A 10,498-nucleotide genomic window follows, 5' to 3' on the forward strand; every position below is an offset into this window, starting at 1 on the left:
AAGCTGGTGGTAGGGCTACTGGGGGGTGGGGCGTGTTGCCCAGTGGGGAGACCACCGCTCAGCGGCTCTGGGAGGAGTCACCCGGCATCTCAGGCCTGCCTCTGCCCCCTGGGCTTCAGACCTCTCTGTCTAGAGCAGGGGTCCTCAAACTACGGCCCGTGGGCCACATGCAAATACAAATATTGTATTCCCGTTTTGTTTTTTTTACTTCAAAATAAGATATATGCAGTGTGCATAGGAATTTGTTCATAGTTTTTTTTAAACTATAGTCTGGCCCTCCAACGGTCTGAGGGACAGTGAACTGGCCCCTTGTTTAAAAAGTTTGAGGACCCCTGGTCTAGAGGGTTGGGGCTCCAGTGCCCACCAGGCCTCCAGCCTCTTGTGCCCTGGCCCCGCTCACTTTTGCACACAGTGAGCGCTTGCTTTTGTGAGTTGTGTTTTCAGTCAACATATTTTGGTTGGGACAGTTGCTGAGACAGGCACTCCTGTAGGCACTCGGGTAGCTCAGTGAGCAAGATGGCTTTGTGAGGGCACGTTTTCACGTGGGAGATGCCGGTCAGTGAGCAGGTGAATAGGTGAACGAGGTAGATGGGCAGCCAGGACTGGTGGGCATCCGGTCATGGCTCAGATGCTAGGCCAGCCCATGGGGAAGGCGCCTGCTCACCGATTACCTGGCAAGGAGCCTGGCTCGGCGAGGACTCGTGCTGTCCAGGTCCTAGCCAGCGAGGACTCCTGCTGTCCAGGTCCTAGCCAGCAAGGAGTAGAGCCAGCATCCAGCTGAACGTGTTGTGACCTGTGGCTGCCTAACCTGTTACCCCCAAAAAGTGGCCTGAAAAAACAATAATCATCTCACCATTTCTGTGGGTGGGAAACACGGAGCAGCAGGAGACGCCTGGGAGATGGGCAGGCTGTAAATGTAAAAGACAATAGGCTCAGTTATGGTAAAGATTGCCCTTTGCCAAGCAAGCTACAGGCCTAGGATGTGACCACCTGCTGTGACTCGCTTTTTACTTGGGGAGTTTTAGTTGCAGACCAGCCTATGTGGTTACGGTAGGTCTCAGTTTGTGCTCCCTGCCATGCACGCCTCCCCTGAGCTAGCCCTTTTCACCCACAGACCATCTCCTAGAAGATGAGCCCAGCACCACTGGCCTATGTGGTGACACATTGTAGTCGATGTGGGCCGCAAGGTACCAGGACCGACAGTTGACGGAGAGAGACACTGAAGCCACACCCTGGGTACAGCACACAGGCACCTTCCCAGGTGCATGCGGGGTGGGGGGGGGGGTTGTTTTCCCTTCCACCTGATCCTCCAGCTGGAGCCTGTACACAGGGCTGGCAAAGGCCAGGTCAGCAAGAGAGAAACAGACGTGTACTAACGTGTGCCCCCTGCCCCCCACACACACGGGAGCCCCCACTGATGAATAACCCAAAGGGGTCAGAGTGGGCTGTCCCAGGCTGACCAAAGGAGAAGGGTTGGCATGTACCGGTGGCCAGGAGAAGCGGTGAGCCAGGGTCTGCACAAGGATGGCTGCGCAGATGTAAGTTGAGGCCTCCCTGCTGCCAGGGAGAGAGGCACCTTTACAAACATCTTTCCCTTCGAGAGGGCGACTTGGGTCTTGCTTTTAGAGCTTTCCTAACCTGCTGGTTCTCAATAGCCTTTCACTCAAAATAATCTGTGGGCCCGAGGGGCCTGTTTGGGGAGTGATGCTGAAACTGGACATAAAAAATTTGGCTGCCTGTCACTACTTGAACCAAATTAAGCAGACAGGGTTGAACGATAATCTGAGCATTTATTCCAACAATGCGAGCAGCAGGTCAGCCACAGAAGTCCCTCCCCTCCTGGCGGCTGATTGTGCAGGATAAGGGAGAAAGGCTGTGTGGGGGGGAAGGGGGGACAGGTAAGGGCTGCAGGTCCCTAGCCCGAGTGTCTCTCTGCAGGATCTTGAAGTCTGATAACAAGGTAGTTTTCTATTGTTGTACCCCACGAATCACACAAGGACGCCTCAAGAAATCGAATTAAGGAGCCACATTTATTTCAGAGCCGGCGGCTACAAGGGGGCAAATGCTCTTTCTAAGTCTCACAGCCCCGAATGACAGTAACATCAGGCTTATATAGGCAAATATCACAAAGGTATCAATTACATCTCTAGGTTTGGAATGAGGAACCTGGTTTGCAAAAGCAGTCTGTTACAGAAGCTAAATTGAGCAAGTTAGTTATCTACAAAGATTAATTATAGTTTTAGGTCTTGGAGCCACTGAGTTAACAGAAAACACATTTTCTGGAGCCACTGAAGCAATTAAAGCAATTGTGCTGTCCCGGTCCCCAGGTGCAGAGGAATGTGTTTTGAACATCAGTGATGACAGAGAATCATTGATTGGCTGCCTCCTGCATGCCCCTACTGGGGATTGAGCTTGCAACCTGGGCATGTGCCCTGACCAGGAATCCAACCCAGGATCCTTCAGTCCGCAGGCCAATGCTCTATCCACTGAACCAAACCAGCCAGGGTCATCATTTATTTTTTAATCTTTTTCAACTACAGTTTACATTTAATGTTTGTATGAGTTTCAGGTGTACAGCACAGTGGTTAGATATCAAATACTTTACAGAGTGTTCTCTCTGGCATTTTTGTCGCCATCTTAGCTAGTTATTAATAAAGGAGCAGGGGGCGCCATAGGCAGACCTTCCTTGCACCTCCTCCCAGGGCCAGGAGTTCATTTGCAGCCTTTGGTGGAGGGAAGGCAGTGCAGACTGGAGGTGCCAAAGGAGAGGCTGGGGTGGGAGCATGAGGGGAAAGCAGCAGTGGGAGACCTGCATTTAATCGCACTCCTCCAAACAGAAGCAGCCATTTTCCAGGAAAAGGAAAAATCCCCGTCCTGGGTGATACAATGCACCCCACCCTCAGGAGCCCTGCCTGCCAGACCTGCATGGACAGCCACAGAGGCCAAACCTACAGTTTTGAACAGCCTCGGGACGGGTCTGACTGCTTGGGGGGAGGGGCCATCCACCCCACTATCCCAGGAGCCTGACTGGTGCCTCTCCCAGGCGGGAGAGCTGGTAGACTCCCCCGGTTTCCAGCTGATCCCACAGCCTGCATAGGAGGGTCTCTGCCCAGCTGAGAGCAGAGCCATATTCTGGGCCACTGGCAGAGGAGCAGCTTGTGGACCAGAAACACCCCACCACAGTCCCTGAGATCTGAACAGCACCTCCCCTCACGGGAGACCAGAGGTCTAGACTCCCCATTTCTCCTAAAGCCCTTTCAAAACAGACTTGAGTGATTAAGATTGACAGCTGCCTGGCAAGCTAAGGCGGGACTCTGGAGAAGCTTACTGCCCCAGCCCTGGGCCCCTGCGGCCAACAGACCTGCCTTAGAGGCAGCTTGGCCCTCCCACGTGCAGTGTGCAGCCAAGGCCTATGGAGACAGACACAAGCTGGATCGCTTGGAGCGTTGAGCCGGTGCTGGAAGCCAAGGGAGGACCGTGTCTGACTGGTTAGCACCCAAGTGCCCCGGGAGCCCAGCACCAGCAGCACAGTCAGCCTCAGTCATTATGTGAGCAGGATCCAGAGGGAGCTCCAAGAGGCACTAAACTGCTGAGATGAACACCACTTCACTCTTCCCTTTCTTTTTTTAAATTTATCTCTTTGCATTATTAGCTTATTCATTACGTTAATCTCTATTGTTCGGGCGCCAGATGCCGGGGTCCAACCCCAGCAGGTCCAGGGGTTCCCAAAGGCGTAGACGGAGTCGGTGAAGAGGGAATGACACGGAGACAGCGTTCAGTTGATCAGCAGCCTAGCCAGGATCTCCAGCCAAGTTCTGGTCTCGATCTCCAGAGAGGTTCTGCTTCGGATTTCCAGCGAGGTTCTGTAGCCATGTTCCCTCGCTAGGTTCTCCAGCCAGGTTCTGTCCAGGCTCTCCAGTCAGGTTCAGTGTCCAGGTTCCAGTCAGGTTCTCCTGCCAATCTCTGTAGTCAGGTTCAGTCCAGGATCCCTTGCCATGTTCTCCCGCTAGGCTCTGTCTCTAGGCTCCGAGGCCAGTCCCTCTCCAGGATCCTCCGGCATGCTCTCTCCAGCGAAGTTCTTCTGTCTCTAGGCTCCGTGTAGGTTCTGTCTTCTTGATTCTGTTCTAAGTTCTGTGTGTTTCTGTCTTGCTACAACTGTATTTATACCAGTTGATTCAATCCTATCAATCTCTATTACAAAGGTTAGGGCGTTTCTTATCTCCATTCCAGGGAGAAAAGATTATGTAGTTTAAGCATGATTGTTCGTAGTTAAAGGGATTAATTACCCGCCTGGCACTTAGTTGAGGGGTTTTATTCCCTCCCTAACTTCAGGGGAAAATCCCTACCTGGGGAAAACAACCTTTCTCAGAGACCTTGGTTAAAACACAGCGCCAAGAAGGTGAGCAAACACATCAAGAACCGTATGCCATACATGCCAGGTCCCTTGAAACAGCAAGGATGGACTGGCTCCCGGCAAATATCTACCTTTTCCTACCCATTTTTTTTTCTTCTTTTTCTTGTCCTTTCACATCTTTTTTTCTTTTCCTATTTTGGGTCTATCTGGTTTCTATTTTCCTTTTCAAATTTTTTTCTTCCTCTTTTATTTTAAACTGTCTTCCTTCCCCTATTCATTATTGTTATTTTCTTTATTTCATCTCTGCCCCTTCATATTCCTCCCCCCTCCTTTATTTGTTTGTTTTCTTTCCCCTCATATTTTTTCTTTCTTTTCTTCTATCAATTTTGCTCTCTTTTCTCTTTCCTAATTCTCTCTTCTCTGGTGGCTGCTGTTGTTGGTGCTGTAGGGTCTTGTGAATGTTTTGGTTTTGTTGTGTGTCTTGTTCTGTTCTGTCAGCATCTCCACAACAGTTTGCATGATGTGGTCGGGGGTGAGCCTCATAGCCAGCCTGAGAGGAGATTTCATTCGTGAACAGGACAACAACATTCAAGACCAACTACAACAGGAAAACCCAAATAACTCAACTAAGGGGCTTTCCTAGAGCACCCAGCACAGGAGATCTGAGAGACTGCACCACTGGGTCCCACAGAACCCCTCCTACATAAGATCACTTCACAAAGTCTGGGAGGCATAGCAGTTTGATTTAATATGTAGCAACAAATTCAAAGGGTCAGCAAAAATGGGGAGATAAATGACCCCTAAATGAAAGAAAAATAGGAACTGCTAGAAAAGGAACTAAATGAAATGGAGGCAAGCAATTTGCTAGATAAAGAATTCAGAGTAGTGGTTTTAAAGGTGCTCAAACAACTTAGAACTACAAGCAACTTAATGAGCATATTATGAAACTTAATGAGAACTAGAGCAGCAAAAAAAAGAAAAAGAGGTAGCCCTGCCAGTGTGACTCAGTGGTTAAGCATTGACCAATGAGCCAGGAGGTCATGGTTAAATTCCTGGTCAGGGCATGTTCCTGGGTTACAGGCTCAATTCCCAGTAGGGGATAAGCGGGAGGCAGCCAATTGATTATTCTCTCTCATCATTGATGTTTCCATCTCTCTCTCCATTTCCCTCTCTGAAATCAATAAAAACATAAAAAAAGGCATAGAAACCATCAATAAGAATCAAGTGGAAATGAAGAAAGACATAACTGAAATAAAAAATACCCTGGAAGGAATCAACAGATAGACTAGTAGAAGCAGAGGACTGAATTAGTGAATTAAAAGATAAGGTAGGAAAAAAAAAGAAAAACAACCTTCAGAGCAACAACTGGAAAAAATTTTAAAAATAGGAAGAAAGTCTAAGGGGGCTTTGGGACAACATGAAACAATATTTGCATCATAGGGGATCCAGAAGGAGAAGAATCTGAACAAGGAATAATGACAGAAAACTTTCCTGTCACTCAAGTTCACAAAACACAGAGAGTCCCAATCAGATGAACCCCAAAAGATACACACCTAAGCACATCATAATTAAAATGGCAAGCATTAAAGACAAAATATATTTTTAAAAATTCTTCATTATTGAGATGTCTCAGTTCCCACCCAGCCCCAGGCCTTCACCACCCTATTACCTATTACTAACATCCATAGGTAATATCTTTGGTTTATCTTTTCCCACCCCTCTTCCCCCATCTCTCTGAGATGTGTTAGTCTGTCAGAGCTGCTGTGCAGGAAACACCCTTATGGAGCAGGACTTGCTTCAGTGAGGCTTTGGTGCTCTCTGAGTCTGCCCCTTGAGTGTGTCACTTGTGGATATGTATAGTTGTAATTTTCTATGGTCTGAAGCTGTCCACCAGGTGCACTGGCTCTAGGGCCTCCAGGGAGGTGCAAAGTCAGCCAGTGCCTGGGGCCACCCTGCAGGAGCTATGGAAGAATCTGCTGACGGTTGCTATTTGGTGATGCCCAGCTGTGAAGCAAGGCAGGCTGTGCTAGTGCTGGGTCTTGGACATTTTATTGATAGTTTGGGGGCACAGTCACCAGCTGCTGCTTGTTTGAGAGATATTAGCAAAATCTGAGGCATGAGCCAGGACAGGACAAGGTGCTACAAACAGCTTGAATGGGGTCTCAGGGAATCCCCAGGTGGAGCAAACAGTGTATTCCAGGATGACAGAGACTCAGCTATGGCTACCAGTCAGTCCTATGACAGGGGAAGTCCAGCCCAGGAACAATGACCCCTGAGAGCACCCCAATTTGGGAGAAAGTTGCTGCTGAGTTCCTGCCCCAGTGCCAGAAACCCAGTTCTTCCCCATATGTGTCTGGGTCCCCCAAAGCCACCCAGTGCTGGGAGTCCCAGTAAGGTCATGTGCAGGCTCTTTAAGTGGAACACCTGGGTCTCCAGCAGCCTCCATGTCACTCAGCCACAATCCCTGCTGGTTTTTATAGACCATAGTTGTGGGGATTTCTTTCACTGGGCTGGGGGAACTCATGTGGGACTGGGACCCCTTGCTCCTCACAGGCAGCCTCGGCCGGGACAATCTTCCTCCTGATTAAAAAAATGGCAGCCCTAACCAGTTTGCCTCAGTGGCTAGAGCAGCCGTGGGCAAACTACTGCCCGCGGGCCGGATCCAGCCCGTTTGAAATGAATAAAACTAAAAAAAAAAAAAAAAAGACCATACCCTTTTATGTAATGATGTTTACTTTGAATTTATATTAGTTCACACAAACACTCCATCCATGCTTTTGTTCCGGCCCTCCGGTCCAGTTTAAGAACCCATTGTGGCCCTCGAGTCAAAAAGTTTGCCCACCCCTGGGCTAGAGCATCCCCTGCGGACTGAAGGGTCCCAGGTTCAATTCCGGTCAAGGGCATGTACCTTGGTTGTGGCACACGTTTCTCTCTCATCCATGTTTCTAACTCTCTATCCCTCTCTCTTCCTCTCTGTAAAATATCAATAAAATATTTTTTAAAAAATAAAATAATGGCACACTTGGGTGTCGGACCAGCCTGTTCCACACTTCCACCCCTCCTACCAGTCTCACTGTGCTTTCTTCTTTACTTCTCTATTGTAGGACTTCCATTCAGCATGGTTTCCGGTGGTTCTGAATGATGGTTGTTCTGTTTTAGCTGTAATTTTGATGTGGTTTTGGGAGGTGGCAAGTATAGGCATTTACCTAAGCTGCCATCTTGGTTTTCCTTAAAGAAGGAATCTTTTTTTTTTTTAATTGATTTTAGAGAGGAAGGGAGTGGGAGAGAGAGAGAAACATCAATGATGAGAGAGAATCATTGATTGGCTGCCTCTTGCATGCCTCCCACTGAGGATTGAGCCCACAACCCCAGCATGTGCCCTTGACCAGAATCAAACCTGGGACCCTTCAGTCCACAGGCCAGTGCTCTACCCACTGAGTAAAACCCGCTAGGGCAAAAAAGAATCGTGAAAGCTTTCGAAAGAGATAGAAGGTCACCTACCTGGGAGCTTCCTTTAGACTGTGAGCTGATTTCTCAATAGAAAGACTTTGGGCCAGAAGGGAGTGGCATGAAGTCTACTAAATGATGAAAAGCACAAAACTCAATCCAAGATTACTCTATCCATCAAGGCTATCATTCGAAATGGAAGGTGAAATAAACAGCTTCCCAGACAGCAAAAGACTAAGAGTACATTATCACCAAACCAGCACTGCAAGAATTGCTAAAGGCTGTTGTAAGAAGAATAAGTAGCCGAAACCGGTTTGGCTCAGTGGATAGAGCGTCGGCCTGCGGACTGAAAGGTCCCAGGTTCGATTCCGGTCAAGGGCATGTACCTGGGTTGCGGGCACATCCCCAGTAGGGGATGTGCAGGAGGCAGCTGATCGATGTTTCTCTCTCATCGATGTTTCTAACTCTCTATCTCTCTCCCTTCCTCTCTGTAAAAAATCAATAAAAATATAAAAAAAAAGAAGAAGAAGAAGTAGAGAGAGTAACACAAGCATAAAGAAAGAAAATGGGCACAAATAAGTACCTGTCAACAATAACCTTAAATGTAAATGGATTAAATGCTCCAATATAAAAACAGGGTAACTAAATGGATAAGAAAACATGACCCATATATATGTGGTTTATAAGAGACCTACCACAGAACAAAAGAGTCACAAAGGGTGAGACTGAAGGGATGGGAAAAAATTTTCCGTGCAAATGGAAAAGAAAAAAAAAGGTGAGGTAGCAATACTAATACCTGACAAAATATACATAAAAATGAAGACCATAATAAGAGACAATGACGGGCACTTCATAATATTAAAGGGATTGATACAAAAGAGGATATAACCCTGGTAAATATATATGCATCCAATATAGGAGCATATATATCTATATTTAAAACTTCTGGAGGACTTTAAGGGAGAGATGGACAGCAATACAATCATAGTAGGGGACTTTAACAGTCCATTGACATCACTGGGTAGATCTTTTAGACAACAACAACAAAAAAAATCAAGGAAATAATGATCCTAAATGACACACTAGGTCCGATGGAATTAATTGATTTTTATAGTACATTTCACCCCAAGGCTACCGAATATATATCCTTCTCAAGTGCACAGGGTAATGTTCAAATATAGACCACATGTTAGGACACAAACTTAGTCTCTACAAGTTCAAAAGGTTGAAATCATATCAAGCATCAGATCACAATGGCATGAAATTAGAAATCAACTGCAATAAAAACACTCAAAAACATTCAAACACATGAAGTCTAAGTAGCATGTTATTAAACAATGAATGGGTTACCAAAGAGATCAAGGAAGAAATAAAAAACTTACCAGAAATAAATGAAAACACACACACACACACACACACACACACACACACACACACACACACACAAAACAACCTAACATCCATCGGACACAGTGAAAGCAGTACTGAGAGGGAAGTTCATAGCACTATAGGACCATGTCAGAAAAAAAAGTCTAATAAACTATCTAACCATACTACCTAAGGAATTAGAAAGAGAACAGCAAGAAAAGCCCAGAGTAAGTAGAAGGAAGGAAATAAAGATTAGAGCAGAAATAAATCACATAGAGGCGAAAAAATAGTACAAAAGATCAATAAAACTAACAGCTTTGATGGTAACGGTCATTACACCCTGACTCTTTATTATAGAGATAGTGAACTTACAGAAAGAGAGATTAAAAAAAAATCCCATTTACCATTGCACCAAAAAAATGAAGATACCTAGGAATACACTTAACTAAGGATGTAAAAGACCTGTACTCAGAAAACTACAGGACACTGAAAAAAGAGATAGAGGAAGATATTAACAGATGGAAGAACATACTGTGTTCATGGACTGATAGAATCAACATCATTAAAATGTCCATACTACCCAAAGTAATCTAGAGAAGGAGGGATCTCAATACCAGATATCAAGCTGTATTACAAAGCTACGGTTCTCAAAATTGACTGGTACTGGCACAAGAATAGACATATAGATCAATGGAATAGAATAGAGAACACAAAAATTGACCCAAACCACTATGCTCAATTAACATTTGACAAAGAAGGCAAAAGCATACAATAGAGTCAAGACAGTCTCTTCAATAAATGGTGCTGGTAAATTTGGACAGATACATGCAAAAAAAATTAAACTAGACCACCAAATTACACCATACACAAAAATAAACTCAAAATGGATAAAGGACTTAAACATAAGATGGGAAACGATAAAAATGTTTCCACAGGCAGCAAAATCTCAGACATATGGGAAAGCAATATCTTCACCGATATAGCTCCTTAGGCAATGGAAATAAACAAATGGGACTACATCAAAATGAAAAGCTTCTGCACAGCAAAAGAAACCATCAACAAAACAACAAGAGAGCCCACTGCATGGGAGAACATATTTGCCAATGTTATCTCCGACAAGGGTTTAATCTCCAACATTTACAGGGAAGTCATACAACTTAACAAAAGGAAGATAAACAATCCAATCAAAAAATGGGCAAAGGACCTAAATAAATACTTTTTGAAAGAGATCATACAGAAGGCCAAGAGACACATGAAAACATGCTCAAAGTCACTAATCATCCAAGAGATGCAAATCAAAACGACAATAAGGTACCATCTCACACCTGT

This window comes from Myotis daubentonii, chromosome 6, assembly GCF_963259705.1.
Source record: "Myotis daubentonii chromosome 6, mMyoDau2.1, whole genome shotgun sequence".
NCBI lineage: Eukaryota > Metazoa > Chordata > Mammalia > Chiroptera > Vespertilionidae > Myotis > Myotis daubentonii.